Source organism: Spermophilus citellus (assembly GCF_964194105.1).
Source record: "Spermophilus citellus genome assembly, chromosome: 9".
Classification (NCBI taxonomy): Eukaryota; Metazoa; Chordata; class Mammalia; order Rodentia; family Sciuridae; genus Spermophilus; species Spermophilus citellus.
This window is the reverse complement of record NC_138191.1, coordinates 15,837,838-15,859,174: the sequence shown is the minus strand read 5'-3', so window position 1 is coordinate 15,859,174 and position 21,337 is coordinate 15,837,838. Positions and strand designations below refer to the sequence as shown.

The 21,337-nt window shown below is 40.2% G+C and overlaps 1 protein-coding gene across 1 annotated transcript in view; it reads left to right on the top strand.

The window, feature by feature from the left end:
- HSD3B2 (hydroxy-delta-5-steroid dehydrogenase, 3 beta- and steroid delta-isomerase 2) overlaps positions 1 to 21,337 on the top strand; it is a gene marked incomplete at both ends in the record, with an annotated part of 88,690 nt that overhangs the window by 19,512 nt on the left and 47,841 nt on the right. The gene's annotated exons all lie outside the window — the stretch shown is intronic.

Genomic DNA, 21,337 nt, shown 5'->3' with positions numbered 1-21,337 from the left:
GTCTATGAAAAAGTTTAATTTTTATCAGAAAGCTATATCTATGAGTACTTGTTAAAGTCTGTTCTAGGACTCTGGTTGTAAATGTTTCTGAGAAGAATCAGACCTATGGAACACAAAAGACTCAGGACAACTATGGTTAGGATTTTGATGAGAATTTAGAAACTAACATAACAATTTAGCTATTTTTATAGTACACAGTATTTTAACATAGTACTCATGATTGATAGTATTATGGCAGGACCATTGGATTTTCTAAGTTTTAGAATGTCTTTTGAACATTTTTTATCCATACCATATATCCCATATATTATTATAAAATATATATCCCATATATCGTTATAAAATAACAGTTGCTCATTTAATTAGAATTATAAACCAGATTTAACCAGAGGCATAAAGTGATCATGTGATGGATTTTAAAACAAATAGATGTTTAAATGAAACTTAAATGTAACATTCAGTTTATCTAGGAAATCAAAACCTTACAAAAAACAGAGAAAACCCAAGAAATTATCTTAATGAAATGGAAAAAACCTTTGCTTCCTACAGAAGTTTTTTGTAAACATTCCAAGGAACAAATCAATCTCTTAGGTAAACCATGCTTCTCTAAACACAGAGAACTAGCTGTGGCCTGATATTGGTGCATTGATTGTAAACTCAAAGAACACTTTAAGTAGCTTTTTAAAAAATTGTAGCCAACTTAATTACACATAATTTTTTAAGAACACTGTCATTTATAAACTTTTACAACTAAGACTGACTAAGACACTATACAATTGTTCACATCCTTAATTCTTGTCTTATATTCTTTTATCCCATACCAGAAATGTGTGTCTTGGGTTGTAGGACAAAAATGTTACTGTACCATATGAAATTCTTATTCATTTAAAAATACTACTTGAAAATATGTCTTCCTGCTGGGCATGGTGTTGCACTCCTGTAATCTCAGTGGCTGGGGAGGCTGAGGCAGGAGGATCTCAATTTCAAAGCCAGCCTCAACAATGCTGAGATGCTAAGTAACTCAGTGACACCTTGTCTCTCAATAAAATACAAAGTGGGGCTTGGAATGTGGCTCAGTAGTTGAGTGCCCTTTACTTTAATCCTTAATACCAAACCAAAGAAAAAGTCCTCCTGTTTTTAACCTTTTAATGTCTTTTACCAATTTGCTGATTTTCCTTAAGTTTGCATTTTGGAACAATTCCTACAAAATTTCTGAATTTAGAAAGATTAGTTTTTTTCTAGATGAAATACTATGCTGTATGCTTTTCTTTTAGGTTTTTCATCAAAGCACATCTAAATTCTTTGCATTCTTTGAATATACACTTACATATATTAATTAGAATTTTAACTCTTGATAACCTTGACTTCTAGTGAAGACCCCCAAACAAATCAATCCTAAGCTGTTTCCCATTTACCAACGATTCATAATAACACATTTTATAGACCCATACTTGCAATTCTCAAGGAAACAGCCAGCCTTGTGGATTGGATAAAAGCCATTGTATGGTCTTTTTCCCTGAAAAGGGGACTCCCAACTCCCCTATAAATGCAGAGTAGATCCCCAAAGAGAGGCAGCAGCATGCCACCTATGCAAGTCTGTGGGACTAGATCCAGAAGGTCTGGACACCCTGCTGTTCAAAAATCTCATCACCAAGTTCACAGTCAATGTTCCAGTGAAGGGTGCCATATAACTTCACTCAAGGTAAATCAATCTGTGGTCAGAGAAGCCATTTGAAAGTTGCTGTATTAGCTTCTCTTCCCACATCTTCCACATGCAAATAAAAACAAGAGGCTCATTAAGAAATAAATAGTGGAAAGCAGAGGGACTGTCACAGGACTCATCCTAAGAAGGCAGAAATTTTTCAAAGTGTTTTGAGAAATAATATGGATAAAGAAGATGTTAAATCAAAATTTGAAGCCAAGAAAAGTCTGAAACTAAACATATTTTTGACCTATTTTATACAAATACTAGCTTGGACAAGAAAGAACCACATCCTGAGCAGGTTCCCACAACCAGCCATAACAGGTCAAGGTAGCCACTGAAAGATATCTGTCTCACCACAGGTGGGAGCATTATGTGTAAATTTGGGGGGAAGGAAGATGCTATACTGTCCATGGATACATTTGGAAATTAGATTATACTAGCAAATACATTTTGCTTCTTGACTAATCCAGGTTGAAATCAGAACATGATGAACATTTGATAGATTATTGTTCTCCTTTTCCTTTTGACTTCTCTCCCCCACCCCCACCTCTCTACCTCAAAGGTGATGCCTACTAAATCCAAGTCTTCGGTAGCTAGAAAAAACCCACTGTCCCTTTTGTGTTTTGAGTCTCTGGATTCAACATATGCTTAGGAATGTGGACCAGTATTTTCTGTGTAGATTTATCCCCAAATTGTTAGCCAAATAGTTTCTTTTATATGCTCTCTTTCAGTCTTGTGCTTTGTGCTAATTTTAAGACATATCAAAATATACTTATTAAAAACATTGGTAGTGGTGAAAGTAAGAAGAAAAACAATGTAAGCCAACACTCTAAGAACTCTTCACAGTAGGTGGGAAATTATAGATGGTTACTAAGAAATAAAATGAAACACATGAACAGAGATGGGGTTGAACAAAGATTTTATTACCTCATCCTTCAAACAATATCAATGACCCAAGGCCAGTTGCTCAACACGGTTGTGCACAAATACAAAGCAAAAATCAAATCTGATATTGCTTGGGGCAATAGTCAGAGGAATCAAGATAAAGATTGACCACAGTCCAAGGTCCCTTGGCTGGAGCTCCTGCTGGGGACACAGATTCTTTTGCACAGGAGAGGGGGAAAAAGGTCTTAGGGAAGGAGAAATTTCTGGAACATAAAATTTAAAGGTTGACAGAATTCTGAGAAAGGAAATGCATAACATGGCTTATGTAAATATACTGTTTCTCATTAGCTTAAAATTTGATGCAAAGGAAGACTACATCTCGCAGAGGAATGCTTCCCTATGGAGAAGAGAGAGGCCAAAACCCATGGATAAAGTCCTAATAGAGGCAACTGCTAGCAAAGTAAGAGCTGATGGAATGAAAATGAAAGCATACAGGAGAGTTGTGATCTTTCAACAGGCTTTATGTGAAGTCCCTGCCCCTCTTTCACCTGACTATGTTACAGGAACATACTTTGTATCTAATTGGGAGACTGTTTCCCCTACAAGTACCATAGAATAGAAAATGTATTTTAGGCAGATTTTCATGGCTGTGACCAAAATGCCTGACAACAAAAATGTAGAGGAGTGAAAGGTTCTTTTGGCTCCTTGTTCCATATATTTTATTCCATGGTGGACCAAGTCCACTACTCTGGGACTAAGATGGGTCAGAGCATCATGGTAGAAGGGCCTGATGGAGGAGCACTCGTAATTCATGTCTGATAGAAAGCAGAATAAGAGAGAGGGGAAATTGCTGCAGGAAAGAACAACCCTTCCAAGGCACATCCTTAGTGACCCACCTCTTCCAGCCGCACTCCACCTGCCTACAGTTAAAACCCAGCCAGTTCATTAAACTAGAATCAATTGACTAGGTAATAGCTGTGTTCATCTAAAATTTCACATCTGAATTTTTCTGCATTAACACAGGAGCTTTGGCTTGGGCTCCTATACAAACATAACAGCATGAATACACATCCTTCAAACAATATCATTTACAATTGGTGAATGAGAATTTGTAACATTGCTTGATCCTGGAGAATGTAGAGTAATCCCTAGTGTGCAACAGCCTTATGTGTGACAAAAGTGGGGTTTATGCAAAGACTTATGAGCACTATTCAGAGAAAACCAACTAATAGGACTTTGCAGGAGAGGACATTCACTGGATGGGCGTGTACTACTGTGATGCTATTCATTAAAAGTGGAAAAAAATCACTGGATGATTCTCCCAAGAATGATGATACTCACTTTTGTAAGAGCAGAGCAGGACAATGGGAATATGTGTGCCATAGAAAACTATGGGCAAATTAAAATATGTTGATGCGATGGCCGCTGCGTAAGGGGGTTGCTGAAGTGCTGAGCCTGGTGCTCAGAACAGCGGCTTTAATCAAGACTTCGCCCAGCTTGTTAGAGCTCCTTTCACCATTAATCTGTAGTGGACCACCCGGTGAAGCAGCAGAAAAAACAAAGAGATTGAAAAAGAGACGCTTGGCTCCCAGACGCTTTCCTGCTCAGAACTGCGGGCGCTTTGCGCCATCTGCTTCCTCTTTCACTTCGCTCCCGGCAGAGAAGCTGAATGGGTAATCAGCAGTGGATTGTAAGTACCTGAGGCAAAGAAAGCTCAGTAAACCCCGCCCTTTTTTTTTTTTTTTTTGAACATTGTCTACACAGGGAGAGTTAGTGGATTGGAATTGTTGGCGGGGCTGTAGTTTTGGGGCCGAAAATCCACTCCGCGGGAGCCGCCATTTGCTTTCTGCATGCTGTCTTGATGGCCCTGGCTACACGGTCCAGCTGCCGCATCTAGAGACTGGAGCTGGGCTGTGTGCCGAGCCCTGTCCTCCGAAGGCAGGTCCACGGCCTCAAGTGCCTCGGTCGCCTGTTCCCTGCTGCACCTTGGGGCAGAGCCTGCTCTGGGGTCATTCGGCATCCCCCTGCGAGGGGACAGGCGCGGTGGCAGCCGCTTGGGCCCTCCGCGGCGGCGCTGCTAAGGTCGCGGACAAGCGCGGCGCCCAAGAGCGCGGACCAGAGGTGGAGGCGACGGCAGCAGGGTTTCAGTTCTAGAAAACTGGACTGGAAACAGAAGCAGCAGTTTGTATAACCCCAAGATCTTGCTTATGCCAGGAAACTGTAAGGGTAACATGAATATCATTGAGGAGGTCTAACATGGCGGCAGGCACAGAGGGATCAAGTCTCTGACCTCTTCAACTGCGCGGGCATAGGGAGCTGTAAATTATCTAAAGCCTATTTGCTCAGGATCACTAGGCAATGCTGAGCTGACGTGGAGCTAGGGCGTACACTTTGGGCCCCTCAGAAAACACACACTGAGCACGAATTTGCTGCATTTAAGCCCCGGATCGCCTGCTTCTCGTGACTCAGCACTAACGATCCTGCTGAAATAACTAGTCGGCCCACCTGATCTCACAGAGGTAAAAGCCAACTGAGCACCATAGCCAGACCCAGGGAATCAGGAGTGACGTGGGACTAGCGGCGCAGAACCCCCGACTATCGCTCCCACCAGGGCTGACAACAGAGGTCCCTTGCACCAGCTACCAGGGGAGTTGCTACCTAAGGGCAAACAAATTCGCTGGGGGTCCTCAGCCCCAAGCCCTACAAACTTAGGGACCGAGGGAGGCAAACAGAAAGGGTGTGCCCAGGCATCCTTGAAAACAGGGCTCCCAGGAGCAGCAGACCCGGCGTGTAGCCAGTAATGTGGTAAGCATCACAGGTGAGTGGGGCCTGGATTGAGGAACCACAAGAGAAGGACCTAGGCACTCAGGACTGGAGACTCACACAGTCTGGGAAGAAGAGCTGAGGCACAGTGATTGGTTCCCACCTATCAAGAGGAGAAGCCTGGCCCAGTGGGCATAGCTCCACCTACTGGAAGAGAAGTTAATCGAGCTCTATGACTGCATTTATTATTATTACTATTTTTTTAATGATTATTATTAGTATTTTTTTATTCTCACTTTTTGTAGTTGATGTTGTTGTTGTTCTTTAACTTTCTTATTAATGGTTTCATTTTTTTAATTCTTTTTATTCTATTATTATTACTTTTTTTAAACTTCAATTTCCATTTTTCTATTATCATTATAATTTTTTTTTGTTTGCTTTAAATTTTTATTTTTTCATTTTTTCTTTCTTTCTTTTCACTTTCTTTTCTTTTGTCTTTTCATTTCTTTTCAATTTTCTTATTCCCCCTCTCTTGAATTCCACATGCCTACACTCACTCTCTTTAGTCACTTCTTCCCTTCCCTTCTAATACCTCTCCTCCCAAGCATCAAATAAATTTATAAGAGTAAACAGTAACTCAGCAGTCAAACAGAAAAAGAAGTATCATGAGCATAAAAAAAGCAAGGAAGAAAAGGAGTACAAAAAATGAAAGACAGCCTAAATATTTAGGAGGACCTGGAGTCATCAGAAAAATGGCCATATAAAGAACTCAAGGAACACCTTAGACAGATGGAAAGGAACCTTAAAGAGCACATTGAAAATGAATTACATAAACAGATAAAAGAAGAAGTTAAGCATCTTTATCAGGAGATAGAGATTATAAAAAAAATCAAACAATAATTCTAGAAATGAAGGAAACGATAAACCAAATTAAAAACTCAATTGAGAGTATCACTAACAGAGTGGAGCAAGTAGAAGCCAGAACGTCAGATAATGAAGACAAAATATATCATCTTGAAAAGAGTCTAGCCAACTCAGATAGACTGGTAAAAAATCATGAGAAAAACATCCAAGAGATTTTGGATAACTTAAAAAAACCAAACTTACGAGTCATCGGGGTAGAGGAAGGCACAGAGATTCATGCCAAGGGAATGAGTAACTTGCTGAAGGAAATAATTACAGAAAACTTTCCAGAAATAAAAAAGGAAACAGATATACAAATTGTAGATGCATACAGGACACCGAGCACACAAAATCACAGTAGACCAATGCCAAGACACATTGTTATGAAGCTATCCAATATACAGAACAAAGAGAAAATATTAAAAGCTACAAGAGAAAAGAGGCAGATTACATTTAGGGGAAAACCAATAAGGTTGACAACGGATTTTTCATCACAGACACTGAAAGCGAGAAGAACCTGGAACAACGTATTTCAAACACTGAAAGACAATGGATGCCAACCAAGAATTCTGTATCCAGCAAAATTAAGCTTCAGATACAACAACGAAATAAAAATCTTTCATGATAAACAAAAGCTAAAAGAATTTGTAGCCAGAAAACCAGCATTGCAAAGCGTCTTGAGCAAAACTCTACATGAGGAAGAAATGGAAAACGATAACCAAAACCATCAGCGGGAAGTGCCTCAGTAAAGACAGAGGATGGGGGGAAAGCTAATCATGGAGAAACAAACTAAATTAGGGGAAAAAAAGAGATAAATAATCAAACATGGCAGGAAGTACAAACCATATATCAATAGTAACTCTAAACGTTAATGGCTTAAACTCTCCAATAAAGCGACATAGGCTGGTAACATGGATTAAAAAAACAAATCCAACAATATGCTGCCTCCAGGAGACACATCTGATTGGAAAAGACATACACAGGCTCAAGGTAAAAGGTTGAGAAAAAATATACCACGCACACGCTCCTCGTAAGCAAGCAGGGGTGGCCATTCTCATATCGAATAAAATTGACTTCAAGACTAAGTTAATCAAAAGGGATAAGGAAGGACATTATATACTGTTAAAAGGAACCATTCACCAACAAGACATAACAATTATCAATATTTATGCACCAAATAATGGCGCTGCGACGTTCATAAAACAAACTCTCCTCAAGTTCAAGAATCGAATAGACCACAACACAATAATCATGGGTGACTTCAACACACCTCTCTCACCATTGGACAGATCCTCCAAACAAAAGTTGAATAAAGAAACTATAGAACTCAATACCACAATCAATAACCTAGACTTAACTGACATATATAGAATATATCAACCATCATCAAGTGGATATACTTTTTTCTCAGCAGCACATGGAAACTTCTCAAAAATAGATCATATATTATGCCATAGGGCAACCCTCAGTAAATATAAAGGGGTTGAGATAATACCATGCACTTTATCAGATCATAATGGAATGAAACTGGAAATCAATGATAAAAGAAGGAAGGAAAAATCCTACATCACATGGACAATGAACAATACGTTACTGAATGATCAATGGGTTACAGAAGACATAGAGGAGGAAATCAAAAAATTCTTAGAGATAAATGAAAATACAGACACAACATATCGGAATCTATGGGACACAATGAAAGCAGTTTTGAGAGGGAAATTCATCGCCTGGAGGTCATTCCTCAAAAAAAGTAAAAACCAACAAATAAATGAGCTCACACTTCATCTCAAAGCCCTAGAAAAGGAAGAGCAAAACAATAGCAAATGTAGCAGAAGGCAAGAATTAATTAAAATCAGAGCAGAAATCAATGAAATTGAAACAAAAGAAACTATTGAAAAAATTAACAAAACAAAAAGTTGGTTCTTTGAAAAAATAAATAAGATCGACAGACCCCTAGCCATACTAACGAAGAAGAGAGAGAACTCAAATTACTAACATACGGGATGAAAAAGGCAATATTACAACAGACGCTTCAGAAATACAGAAAACAATTAGAAATTATTTTGAAAACCTATATTCCAATAAAATAGAAGATAGTGAAGACATCGATAAATTCCTTAAGTCATATCATTTGCCCAGACTGAGTCAGGAGGAAACTCACAACTTAAACAGACCAATATCAATAGATGAAATAGAAGAAGCAATCAAAAGACTTCCAACAAAGAAAAGCCCAGGACCGGATGGGTATACAGTGGAGTTCTACAAAACCTTTAAAGAAGAATTAATACTTTTCAAGTTATTTCAGGAAATAGAAAAAGAGGGAGCTCTTCCAAATTCATTCTATGAGGCCAACATCACCCTGATTCCCGAAACCAGACAAAGACACCTCAAAGAAAGAAAACTACAGACCAATATCTCTAATGAACCTAGATGCAAAAATCCTCAATAAAATTCTGGCGAATCGGATACAAAGGCACATCAAAAAAATTGTGCACCATGATCAAGTAGGATTCATCCCTGGGATGCAAGGATGGTTCAATATACGGAAATCAATAAATGTTATTCACCACATCAATAGACTTAAAGATAAGAACCATATGATCATCTCGATAGACGCAGAAAAAGCATTTGACAAAGTACAGCATGCCTTTATGTTCAAAACATTAGAAAAACTAGGGATAACAGGAACTTACCTCGACATTGTAAAAGCTATCTATGCTAAGCCTCAGGCTAGCATCATTCTGAATGGAGAAAAATTGAAGGCATTCCTTCTAAAATCTGGAACAAGACAGGGATGCCCTCTATCACCACTTCTATTCAATATAGTTCTCGAAACACTGGCCAGAGCAATTAGACAGACGAAAGAAATTAAAGGCATAAAAATAGGAAAAGAAGAACTTAAATTATCACTATTTGCAGATGACATGATTCTATACCTAGAAGACCCAAAAGGGTCTACAAAAAAACTACTAGAACTAATAAATGAATTCAGCAAAGTGGCAGGATATAAAATCAACACACATAAATCAAAGGCATTTCTGTATATCAGCGACAAAACTTCTGAAACGGAAATGAGGAAAAACACTCCATTCACAATATCCTCAAAAAAAAAATAAATAAATACTTGGGAATCAACCTAACAAAAGAGGTGAAATATTTATACAATGAGAACTACAGAACCCTAAAGAGAGAAATAGAGGAAGATCTTAGAAGATGGAAAAATATACCTTGTTCATGGATAGGCAGAACTAACATCATCAAAATGGCGATATTACCAAAAGTTCTCTATAGGTTCAATGCAATGCCAATCAAAATCCCAATGGCATTTCTTGTAGAAATAGATAAAGCAATCATGAAATTCATATGGAAAAATAAAAGACCCAGAATAGCAAAAACAATTCTAAGCAGGAAGTGTGAATCAGGTGGTATAGCGATACCAGATTCCAAACTATATTACAGAGCAATAGTAATAAAAACAGCATGGTACTGGTACCAGAACAGGCGGGTGGACCAATGGTACAGAATAGAGGACACAGAGACTAATCCACAAAGCTACAACTATCTTATATTTGATAAAGGAGCTAAAAACATGCAATGGAGAAAGGATAGCATCTTCAACAAATGGTGTTGGGAAAACTGGAAATCCATATGCAACAAAATGAAACTGAATCCCCTCCTCTCGCCATGCACAAAAGTCAACTCAAAGTGGATAAAGGAGCTAGATATCAAATCAGAGACTCTCCATCTGATAGAAGAAAAAGTTGGCTCCGATCTACAGATTGTGGGGACGGGCTCAAAATTCCTTAACAGGACACCCATAGCACAGGAGTTAATAACAAGAATCAACAAATGGGACTTTCTTAAACTGAAAAGTTTTTTCTCAGCAAGAGAAACAATAAGAGAGGTAAATAAGGAGCCCACATCATGGGAACAAATTTTTACTCCTCACACTTCAGATAGAGCCCTAATATCCAGAGTATACAAAGAACTCAAAAAATTAGACAATAAGAAAACAAACAACCCAATCAACAAATGGGCCAAGGACATGAACAAACACTTCACAGAGGAGGACATACAATCAATCAACAAGTACATGAAAAAATGCTCACCATCTCTAGCAGTCAAGGAAATGCAAATCAAAACCACCCTAAGATACCACCACACCCCAGTAAGATTGGCAGCCATGACAAAGTCAAACAACAATGAGTGCTGGCGAGGATGTGGGGAAAAGGGTACTCTTGTACACTGCTGGTAGGACTGCAAACGGGTGTGGCCAATTTGGAAAGCAGTATGGAGATTCCTGGGAAAGATGGGAATGGAACCACCATTTGACCCAGCTATTGCCCTTCTCGGACTATTTCCCGAAAACCTTAAAAGAGCACACTACAGGGATACTGCCACATCGATGTTCATAGCAGCACAATTCACAATTGCTAGACTGTGGAATCAACCCAGATGCCCTTCAATAGATGAATGGATAAAAAAAATGTGGCATTTATACACCATGGAGTATTACGCAGCACTAAAAAATGACAAAATCACAGAATTTGCAGGGAAATGGATGGCACTAGAGCAGATTATGCTTAGTGAAGCTAGCCAATCCCTAAAAAACAAATACCAAATGTCTTCTTTGATATAATGAGAGCAACTAAGAACAGAACAGGGAGGAAGAGCAGGAAGAAAAGTTTAACATTAAATAGAGACATGAGGCGGGAGGGAAAGGGAGAAAAAAAGGGAAATCACATGGAAATGGAGGGAGACCCTCATTGTTATACAAAATTACATATACGAGTTTATGAGGGGAATGGGATAACAAACATGGAGGGAAATGAATTACAGTAGATGGGGTAGAGAGAGAAGATGGGAGGGGAGGGGAGGGGGGATAGTAGAGGATAGGAAAGGTAGCAGAATACAACAGTCACTAATATGGCAGTATGTAAAAATGTGATGTTAACCGATGTGATTTTGCAATCTGTATTTGGGGTAAAAATGGGAGTTCATAACCCACTTGATTCTAATGTATGAAATATGATGTGTCAAGAGCTTTGTAATGTTGTGAACAACCAATTAAAAAAATATGTTGATGCAATGAGTTTTTTTTTACGGAGAAAACTGAAAAGGATTGCAGCAAATATTTTGAAAGAATGATCTCTGGCCACAAAAATTAAAAATATGGTGAGTATAATTGGAGATGAAACATTCAGATAATTTTTGAACTCAGGTGGTCATGGCATTCCTGCAAGGTTGCTTCTGGGACAGACTTTTGTCATGGTTTGAGGTAAGTATGAATAAAAGTACTTCCTTCATGATTCTCAGCTTTGTTGATAGTTTGTGAGGGTGGACCCCACTGAGCCCACTTAATTCTGACCATTTTCACATTTCTCTCCCACTATAAGAAATTAATTGAAGTTATTCACATGAATAGAATTCATAAACTCATCTTGAAACCTGAAACACCACAGCGTCTTGGGTGACATTAGGGCAACACGCTACTTGTATGATACTGCCCAAGGAGACCTGAATCAATTGGAAATGGTTCTACTGAGGGAGGCAGGGAGGAGGTATTCACAAGCACACAACACATTTCCTGAGGTTTGGAACTATTTAAAGAGCTGCTGGAGTCTATCAGCACGTGGATGGAGACCTAGAAACAGCTCTCAACTAACCAACAGAGACCCATGTGGTTTGCAGTTAATAGGTCCAAGATGAATGGATGAAAATTATTACCATGGAAGCATGTTTAAAAAGCATGCATAAAAGGCTGAATTGTATGTATAAAAATGAAACCATGAGAAAATCCCCCTCGGGGGGGACCCAACATGGCGGCCGGCGAAGAAGCAGTATTTTCAGTATCTCCACAGTAACGCGTTCAGAAAGACCCATTAATACACCTAGAATCTACCTACGGAGGGACTTCTAGCAAAATTCCGTGGAAAGGAGACCTGCCGGGAATCAGTAAGTTTATCAGAGGTGACAGTTTGTCCTAGACGAGTGAATCTTGGCCACGCGGTGCAGGGGTTCAGTCTCACTGCCAGCCGCCGCCAAACGGCGCCTCCGGCGCCGCCTGCCCGGTTCTGCAAACAGCCCCAGGCGGCCGGGCCCAGCGCGGCGATAAGGGTCCCCGCCCGCACGCCAAACAGCCCCCCACCCACCCAGCGCAGGAGGCGACGTGAAGGGAATCTAACCAAGCCTTTATGAAATAGCGAACTGGGCTGCATATGGGGGTTGCTGAAGTGCTGAGCCTGGTGCTCAGAGCAGAGGCTTTAATCGAGACTTTGCGCAGCTTGTTAGAGCTCCTTTCACCATTAGTCTGTATGGACCACCCGAACAAGCAGCAGAAAAAACAAAGAGATTGAAAGAGACGCTTGGCTCCCGGACGCTTTCCTGTTCAGAGCCACGGGCGCTTTGCGCCCATATGCTTCCTCTTTCACTTCGCCCCCTGCGGAGAAGCTGAATGGGTAATCAGCAGTGGATCTTAAGTACCTGAGGCAAAGAAAGCTCAGTACACCCCGCCCTTTTTTTTTTTTTTTTTTTTTTTTTTTTTTTTTTGAATAATGTCTATACAGGGAGAGTTAGTGGTCTGAAATTGTTGGCTGGGCTGGGGTTTCAGAGCCGAAAACCCACTCCACGGGAGCCGCCATTTGCTTTCGGCATGCTGCCTTGATGGCCTTGTCTACACGGTCCAGCAGCCACATCTAGAGACTGGAATTGGGCTGCATGCCGAGCCCTGTCCTCTGAAGGCTGGACCACGGCCTCAAGCGCCTCGGTCGCCTGTTCCCTGCTGCACCTTGGGGCAGAGCCTGCTCTGGGGTCGTTGGGCATCCCCCTGCGAGGCGACCCGTGCTCCGGAGGAGGGGGTTGGAGAGCCGCAGCGGCAGCCGCTTGGGCCCCAGGAGCTAGGCACCGGGCCGAGGAGCAGCGGAGGCCGCGGCGGCGCTGCTAAGGTCGTGGACCAGCGCGGTGCCCAAAAACGCGGTTATCGCTCCCACCAGGACTGAGAACAGAGGTCCCTTGCACCAGCTACCAGGGGAGTTGCTACCTGAGGGCAAACAAACTCGCTGGGGGTCCTCAGCCCCAAGCCCTGGGGGTCCGAGGGAGGAAAACAGAAAGGGTGTGCCCAGGCATCCTGGAAAACAGGGCTCCCAGGAGCAGCAGACCCGGCGTGTGGCCAGTAATGTGGTAAGCATCACAGGCGAGTGGGGCCTGGATTGAGGAACCACAAGAGAAGGACCTAAGCACTCAGGACTGGAGACTCGCACAGTATGCGAAGAAGAGCTGAGGCACAGTGATCGGTTTCCACCTATCAAGAGGAGAAGCCTGGCCCAGCGGGCATAGCTCCACCTACTGGAAGAGAAGTTAATCGAGCTCTATGACTGCATTTATTATTATTATTATTATTCTTTTTTTATAATGATTATTATTAGTATTTTTTTTTATTTTCACTTTTTGTAGTTGACGTTGTTGTTGTTCTTTAACTTTCTTATCAATGGTTTCAATTTTTTTTAATTCTTTTTATTCTATTATTATTACTATTCTTTTTTTAAACTTCAATTTCCATTTTTTAATACCATTATAATTTTTTGTTTGTTTGTTTTAAATTTTTATTTTTTCGTTTTTTCTCTCTTTCATCTCACTTTTCTCTTTTGTCTATTCATTTCTTTTCAACTTTCTTATTCCCCCTCTCTTGAACCCCACCTGCCTACACTCACTCTCTTTAGTGACTTCTTCCCTTCCCCTCTAATACCTCTCCTCCCAAGCATCAAATAAATTTATAAGAGTAAACAGTAACTCAGCAGTCAAACAGAACAAGAAGTATCATGAGCATAAAAAAGCAAGGAAGAAAAGGAGTACAAACAATGCAGGACAGCCTAAATATTCAGGAGGACCTGGAGTCATCAGAAAAATGGCCATATAAAGAACTCAAGGAACACCTTAGACAGATGGAAAGGAACCTTAAAGATCACATTGAAAAGGAATTACAAAAACAGATAAAAGAAGAAGTTAAGAATCTTTATCAGGAGATAGAGATTATTAAAAAAAATCAAACAATAATTCTAGAAATGAAGGAAACGATAAACCAAATTAAAAACTCAATCGAGACTATCACTAACAGAGTGGAGCAAGTAGAAGCCAGAACGTCAGATAATGAAGACAAAATATATCATCTTGAAAAGAGTCTAGCCAACTCAGATAGGCTGGTAAAAAATCACGAGAAAAACATCCAAGAGATTTTGGATAACTTAAAAAAACCAAACTTACGAGTCATCGGGGTAGAGGAAGGCACAGAGATTCATGCCAAGGGAATGAATAACCTGCTGAATGAGATAATTACAGAAAACTTTCCAGAAATAAAAAAGGAAACAGATATACAAATTGTAGATGCATACAGGACACCGAGCACACAAAATCACAGTAGACCAACGCCAAGACACATTGTTCTGAAGCTATCCAATATACAGAACAAGGAGAAAATATTAAAAGCTACAAGAGAAAAGAGACAGATTACATTTAGGGGTAAACCAATAAGGTTGACAACGGATTTTTCATCACAGACGCTGAAAGCGAGAAGATCCTGGAACAACGTATTTCAAACACTGAAAGACAATGGATGCCAACCAAGAATTCTGTATCCAGCAAAATTAAGCTTCAGATACGACAACGAAATAAAAATCTTTCATGATAAACAAAAGCTAAAAGAATTTGTAGCCAGAAAACCAGCATTGCAAAGCGTCTTGAGCAAAACTCTACACGAGGAAGAAATGGAAAACAATAACCAAAACCATCAGCAGGAAGTGCCTCGGTAAAGACAGAGGAAGGGGGGAAAACTAATCATGGAGAAACAAACTAAATTAGGGTGAAAAAAAAAAAGATAAATAATCAAACATGGCAGGAAGTACAAACCATATATCAATAGTAACTCTAAACGTTAATGGCTTAAACTCTCCAATAAAGCGACATAGGCTGGTAACATGGATTAAAAAAACAAACCCAACAATATGTTGCATCCAGGAGACACATCTGATTGGAAAAGACATACATAGACTCAAGGTAAAAGGTTGGGAAAAAATATACCAAGCACACGGTCCTCGTAAGCAAGCAGGCGTGGCCATTCTCATATCGAATAAAATCAACTTCAAGACTAAGTTAATCAAAAGGGATAAGGAAGGACATTATATACTGTTAAAAGGAACCATTCACCAACAAGACATAACAATTATCAATATTTATGCACCAAATAATGGCGCTGCGTCGTTCATAAAACAAACTCTCCTCAAGTTCAAGAATCAAATAGACCACAACACAATAATCATGGGTGACTTCAACACACCTCTCTCACCATTGGACAGATCCTCCAAACAAAAGTTGAATAAAGAAACTATTGACCTCAATATCACTATCAATAACCTAGACTTAACTGACATATATAGAATATATCAACCATCATCAAGTGGATATACTTTTTTCTCAGCAGCACATGGAACCTTCTCAAAAATAGACCATATATTATGCCATAGGGCAACCCTCGGTAAATACAAAGGGGTTGAGATAATACCATGCACTCTATCAGATCATAATGGAATGAAACTGGAAATCAATGATAAAAGAAGGAAGGAAAAATCCTACTTCACATGGACAATGAACAATATGTTACTGAATGATCAATGGGTTACAGAAGACATAAAGGAGGAAATCAAAAAATTCTTAGAGATAAATGAAAATACAGACACAACATATCGGAATCTATGGGACACAATGAAAGCAGTTTTAAGAGGGAAATTCATTGCCTGGAGGTCATTCCTCAAAAAAAGGAAAAACCAACAAATAAATGAGCTCACACTTCATCTCAAAGCCCTAGAAAAGGAAGAGCAAAACAATAGCATATGTAGCAGAAGGCAAGAATTAATTAAAATCAGAGCAGAAATCAATGAAATTGAAACAAAAGAAACTATTGAAAAAATTAACAAAACAAAAAGTTGGTTCTTTGAAAAAATAAATAAGATCGACAGACCCCTAGCCATACTAACGAAGAGAAGAAGAGAGAGAACTCAAATCATTAACATACGGGATGAAAAAGGCAATATTACAACAGACGCTTCAGAAATACAGAAAACAATTAGAAATTATTTTGAAAACCTATATTCCAATAAGATAGAAGAAAGTGAAGACATCGATAAATTCCTTAAGTCATATGATTTGCCCAGACTGAGTCAGGAGGAAACTCACAACTTAAACAGACCAATATCAATAGATGAAATAGAAGAAGCAATCAAAAAACTTCCAACCAAGAAAAGTCCAGGACCGGATGGGTATACAGCGGAGTTCTACAAAACCTTTAAAGAAGAATTAATACCAATACTTTTCAAGTTATTTCAGGAAATAGAAAAAGAGGGAGCTCTTCCAAATTCATTCTATGAGGCCAACATCACCCTGATTCCGAAACCAGACAAAGACACCTCAAAGAAAGAAAACTACAGACCAATATCTCTAATGAACCTAGATGCAAAAATCCTCAATAAAATTCTGGCGAATCGGATACAAAGACATATCAAAAAAATTGTGCACCATGATCAAGTAGGATTCATCCCTGGGATGCAAGGATGGTTCAATATACGGAAATCAATAAATGTTATCCACCACATCAATAGGCTTAAAGATAAGAACCATATGATCATCTCGATAGACGCAGAGAAAGCATTTGACAAAGTACAGCATCCCTTTATGTTCAAAACATTAGAAAAAATAGGGATAACAGGAACTTACCTCGACATTGTAAAAGCTATCTATGCTAAGCCTCAGGCTAGCATCATTCTGAATGGAGAAAAATTGAAGGCATTCCCTCTAAAATCTGGAACAAGACAGGGATGCCCCCTATCACCACTTCTATTCAATATAGTTCTCGAAACACTGGCCAGAGCAATTAGACAGACGAAAGAAATTAAAGGCATAAAAATAGGAAAAGAAGAACTTAAATTATCACTATTTGCGGATGACATGATTCTATACCTAGAAAACCCAAAACGGTCTACAAAAAAACTACTAGAACTAATTAATGAATTCAGCAAAGTGGCAGGATATAAAATTAACACACATAAATCAAAGGCATTTCTGTATATCAGTGACAAAACTTCTGAAACGGAAATGAGGAAAAACACTCCATTCACAATAACCTCAAGAAAAATAAAATACTTGGGAATCAACCTAACAAAAGAGGTGAAAGACCTATACAATGAAAACTACAGAACCCTAAAGAAAGAAATAGAAGAGGATCTTAGAAGATGGAAAAATATACCCTGTTCATGGATAGGCAGAACTAACATCATCAAAATGGCGATTTTACCGAAAGTTCTCTATAGGTTCAATGCAATGCCAATCAAAATCCCAATGGCATTTCTTGTAGAAATAGATAAAGCAATCATGAAATTCATATGGAAAAATAAAAGACCCAGAATAGCAAAAACAATTCTAAGCAGGAAGTGTGAATCAGGTGGTATAGCGATACCAGATTCCAAACTATATTACAGAGCAATAGTAATAAAAACAGCATGGTACTGGTACCAGAACAGGCGGGTGGACCAATGGTACAGAATAGAGGACACAGAGACTAATCCACAAAGCTACAACTATCTTATATTTGATAAAGGAGCTAAAAACATGCAATGGAGAAAGGATAGCATCTTCAACAAATGGTGTTGGGAAAACTGGAAATCCATATGCAACAAAATGAAACTGAATCCCCTCCTCTCGCCATGCACAAAAGTCAACTCAAAGTGGATAAAGGAGCTAGATATCAAATCAGAGACTCTCCATCTGATAGAAGAAAAAGTTGGCTCCGATCTACAGATTGTGGGGACGGGCTCAAAATTCCTTAATAGGACACCCATAGCACAAGAGTTAATAACAAGAATCAACAAATGGGACTTTCTTAAACTGAAAAGTTTTTTCTCAGCAAGAGAAACAATAAGAGAGGTAAATAGGGAGCCTACATCCTGGGAACAAATTTTTACTCCTCACACTTCAGATAGAGCCCTAATATCCAGAGTATACAGAGAACTCAAAAAATTAGACAATAGGAAAACAAATAACCCAATCAACAAATGGGCCAAGGATATGAACAAACACTTCACAGAGGAGGACATACAATCAATCAACAAGTACATGAAAAAATGCTCACCATCTCTAGCAGTCAAGGAAATGCAAATCAAAACCACCCTAAGATACCACCTCACCCCAGTAAGATTGGCAGCCATGATGAAGTCAAACAACAACAAGTGCTGGCGAGGATGTGGGGAAAAGGGTACTCTTGTCCACTGCTGGTCGAACTGCAAACGGGTGCGGCCAATTTGGAAAGCAGTATGGAGATTCCTGGGAAAGCTGGGAATGGAACCACCATTTGACCCAGCTATTGCCCTACTCGGACTATTTCCTGAAGACCTTAAAAGAGCACACTACAGGGATACTGCCACATCGATGTTCATAGCAGCACAATTCACAATTGCTAGACTGTGGAACCAACCCAGATGCCCTTCAATAGATGAATGGATAAAAAAAATGTGGCATTTATACACCATGGAATATTACGCAGCACTAAAAAATGACAAAATCATGGAATTTGCAGGGAAATGGATGGCACTAGAGCAGATTATGCTTAGTGAAGCTAGCCAATCCCTAAAAAACAAATACCAAATGTCTTCCTTGATATAATGAGAGCAACTAAGAACGGAACAGGGAGGATGAGCAGGAAGAAAAGACTAGCATTAAACAGAGACATGAGGCGGGAGGGAAAGGGAGAAAAAAAGGGAAATCACATGTAAATGGAGGGAGACCCCCATTGTTATACAAAATTACATTTAAGAGTTTACTAGGGGAATGGGATAACAAACATGGAGGGAAATGAATTACAGTAGATGGGGTAGAGAGAGAAGATGGGAGGGGAGGGGAGGGGGAATAGTAGAGGATAGGAAAGGTAGCAGAATACAACAGTCACTAATATGGCAGTATGTAAAAATGTGATGTGTAACCAATGTGATTCTGCAATCTGTATTTGGGGAAAAAATGGGAGTTCATAACCCAATTGATTCTATTTTATGAAATATGATTGGTCATGAGCTTTGTAAAGTTGTGAACATCCAATTAAAAAAAAAAAAAAAAGAGAGAAAATCCCCCTCTATCCTGGGGTTTTGTGAGTCGTGGGAAATAACCAAAGTCATGCTCTAAGTCAGGCAGAAGTACAGTGGAACCCTGGTACACACAAGAACAAACACTTGGGGAGCAATCTGTGGACATTTCCGGAATGCATAATGAAGTGGGACTTGATGTTCATCAAAAAAAATTCCTTCCAAGTTGGGAAGGTTGTTGCAATTGACAATGTGATGTCCCCATTTTGTCACTGAATGTGGTCACCTAGGTCTTCAAAATGAATTGGCATGAGGGTTCTATAGCAATAGAGATGGGGCTTAATCAAGACAAGTTTCTCTCCCATCTTTTCAGGATCATGACACCATAGGAAATTGTCTGTGTTCCTGCAAAAGGGATAGAGGGCAGGTGGCTAAAGAATCCATGGAGGGAAGATCCTGAACATTCTGGCAGGGCGGCCACACAAGAGCCCCAACAGGAGTAGAAATGGCTCTGGACTATGCTATGCTTACAGAGTGCCTGAGAAAAATAAATGCTCAGAAGACTACAGGCCAGAGTAGAAGTTCTTTCTAAAGCTTAGACAAATATTAGTTCTGGAAACCAAGAAAATCTCTTTATAGTCCATGATGTTCAGTAGTGGACAGAGAGAGATGCTCCTCAATAATAATTTTCTAGAGAGTGGAAGGGGCAATTGAAACACCGGGCGACTAAAGTGGGGGAGATAAAAGCATGAATTCTGTGGAGTGGCACTCACACTACAGCTATACTTGTAAACTGTGGACTGAAGGAGATGTGGAAAAGAATCCCTCGGGAACCACCTACAACATGCTTAGTTCAGCAGCCGGCACCAGGGTAGAGGGTCACCAGCAGGGGAAAGGTCAGGGAGTGGTAAGGAGAATGCCCTCAGGACCCTCAGATGCGGAAAAAAAAACAAAAGCCAGTTACTGCCCAGCTCTGTGAGGTGCACGGCCTTCAGCATGTTTATGTCAGTAGCACAGGAAGCAGAGAGGTGGGATCTGGGAAAGGCCTTCACTCTCACTTCTAGCCCAGTGATTTCTGTCATCGAACACACTGAGGCAAAGTCACAAATGGAGGCATTGTCTCCAAAAGGCAGACAAGGGTGAGCAGAGGAAGAGAAGTGGATATTGGATTGGACGGTGGCCTCCACTCAATAAGCATAAGGCCACCAAATGCTTGGGACAACAGGGTCCTCCACTCCTACCTCAGACTGGCACAGAACTGCCTCTTACAGGCAGTCAGAGCTCCTGCGCTCACACCAGCATGCACTGCATGAAATGCACCACACAGAGGAGGAAAAGCCAACAGGGCAATGGCAGGCAGCGCCAGCCTGCACTCTCCCTTCCCCTACCTGCTCCTGGGGACTGCAGCCTGTGGGGAAGGAATAAGGAAAACAGGGGCAGATGCTCCACCACTGGCTAAAGTGCTAGGGGAAAACATGACCACAGAGAGAAGAGCTGAGCCTAAGGTGTTGGGGGAACCATCAGAGAGCAGGTGGGATTTGGGGAAGAGACCAAGGAGCACACCTTGAGGAAACAGCCTGAGAGCTGGTGCACAGGGGAGGCTGAGTGTGCAGGTGACACCTGAGGAGAGACAAGGGGAGTGCAGAAGCTTGATGTCAACTGAGCAGGATTAACTGGGATTCTTTAGGGAGCACAGGTGCAGATTGACCCCAGCACTAGGTAACGCTGACCTCAGTGGTGCCAGGTAGAGTGTCCAAGTGGATGATGTACTGCTCAAGTCCTGGTAGGAAAGTGTCAAATGTCAATTTTCCTATCAACTATATTGAGTTTAAACATTTGAACTATTTCTAAAGTTTACCAAAAATGTGTGCAATAGAGCAGAGACTGGCCTTTGGCATTCTTCTGTGTACCTTCCTGTCTTGTGTGGTGAACAGTTAAGACAGACACTTGGCCTGGCCCTGGCCAT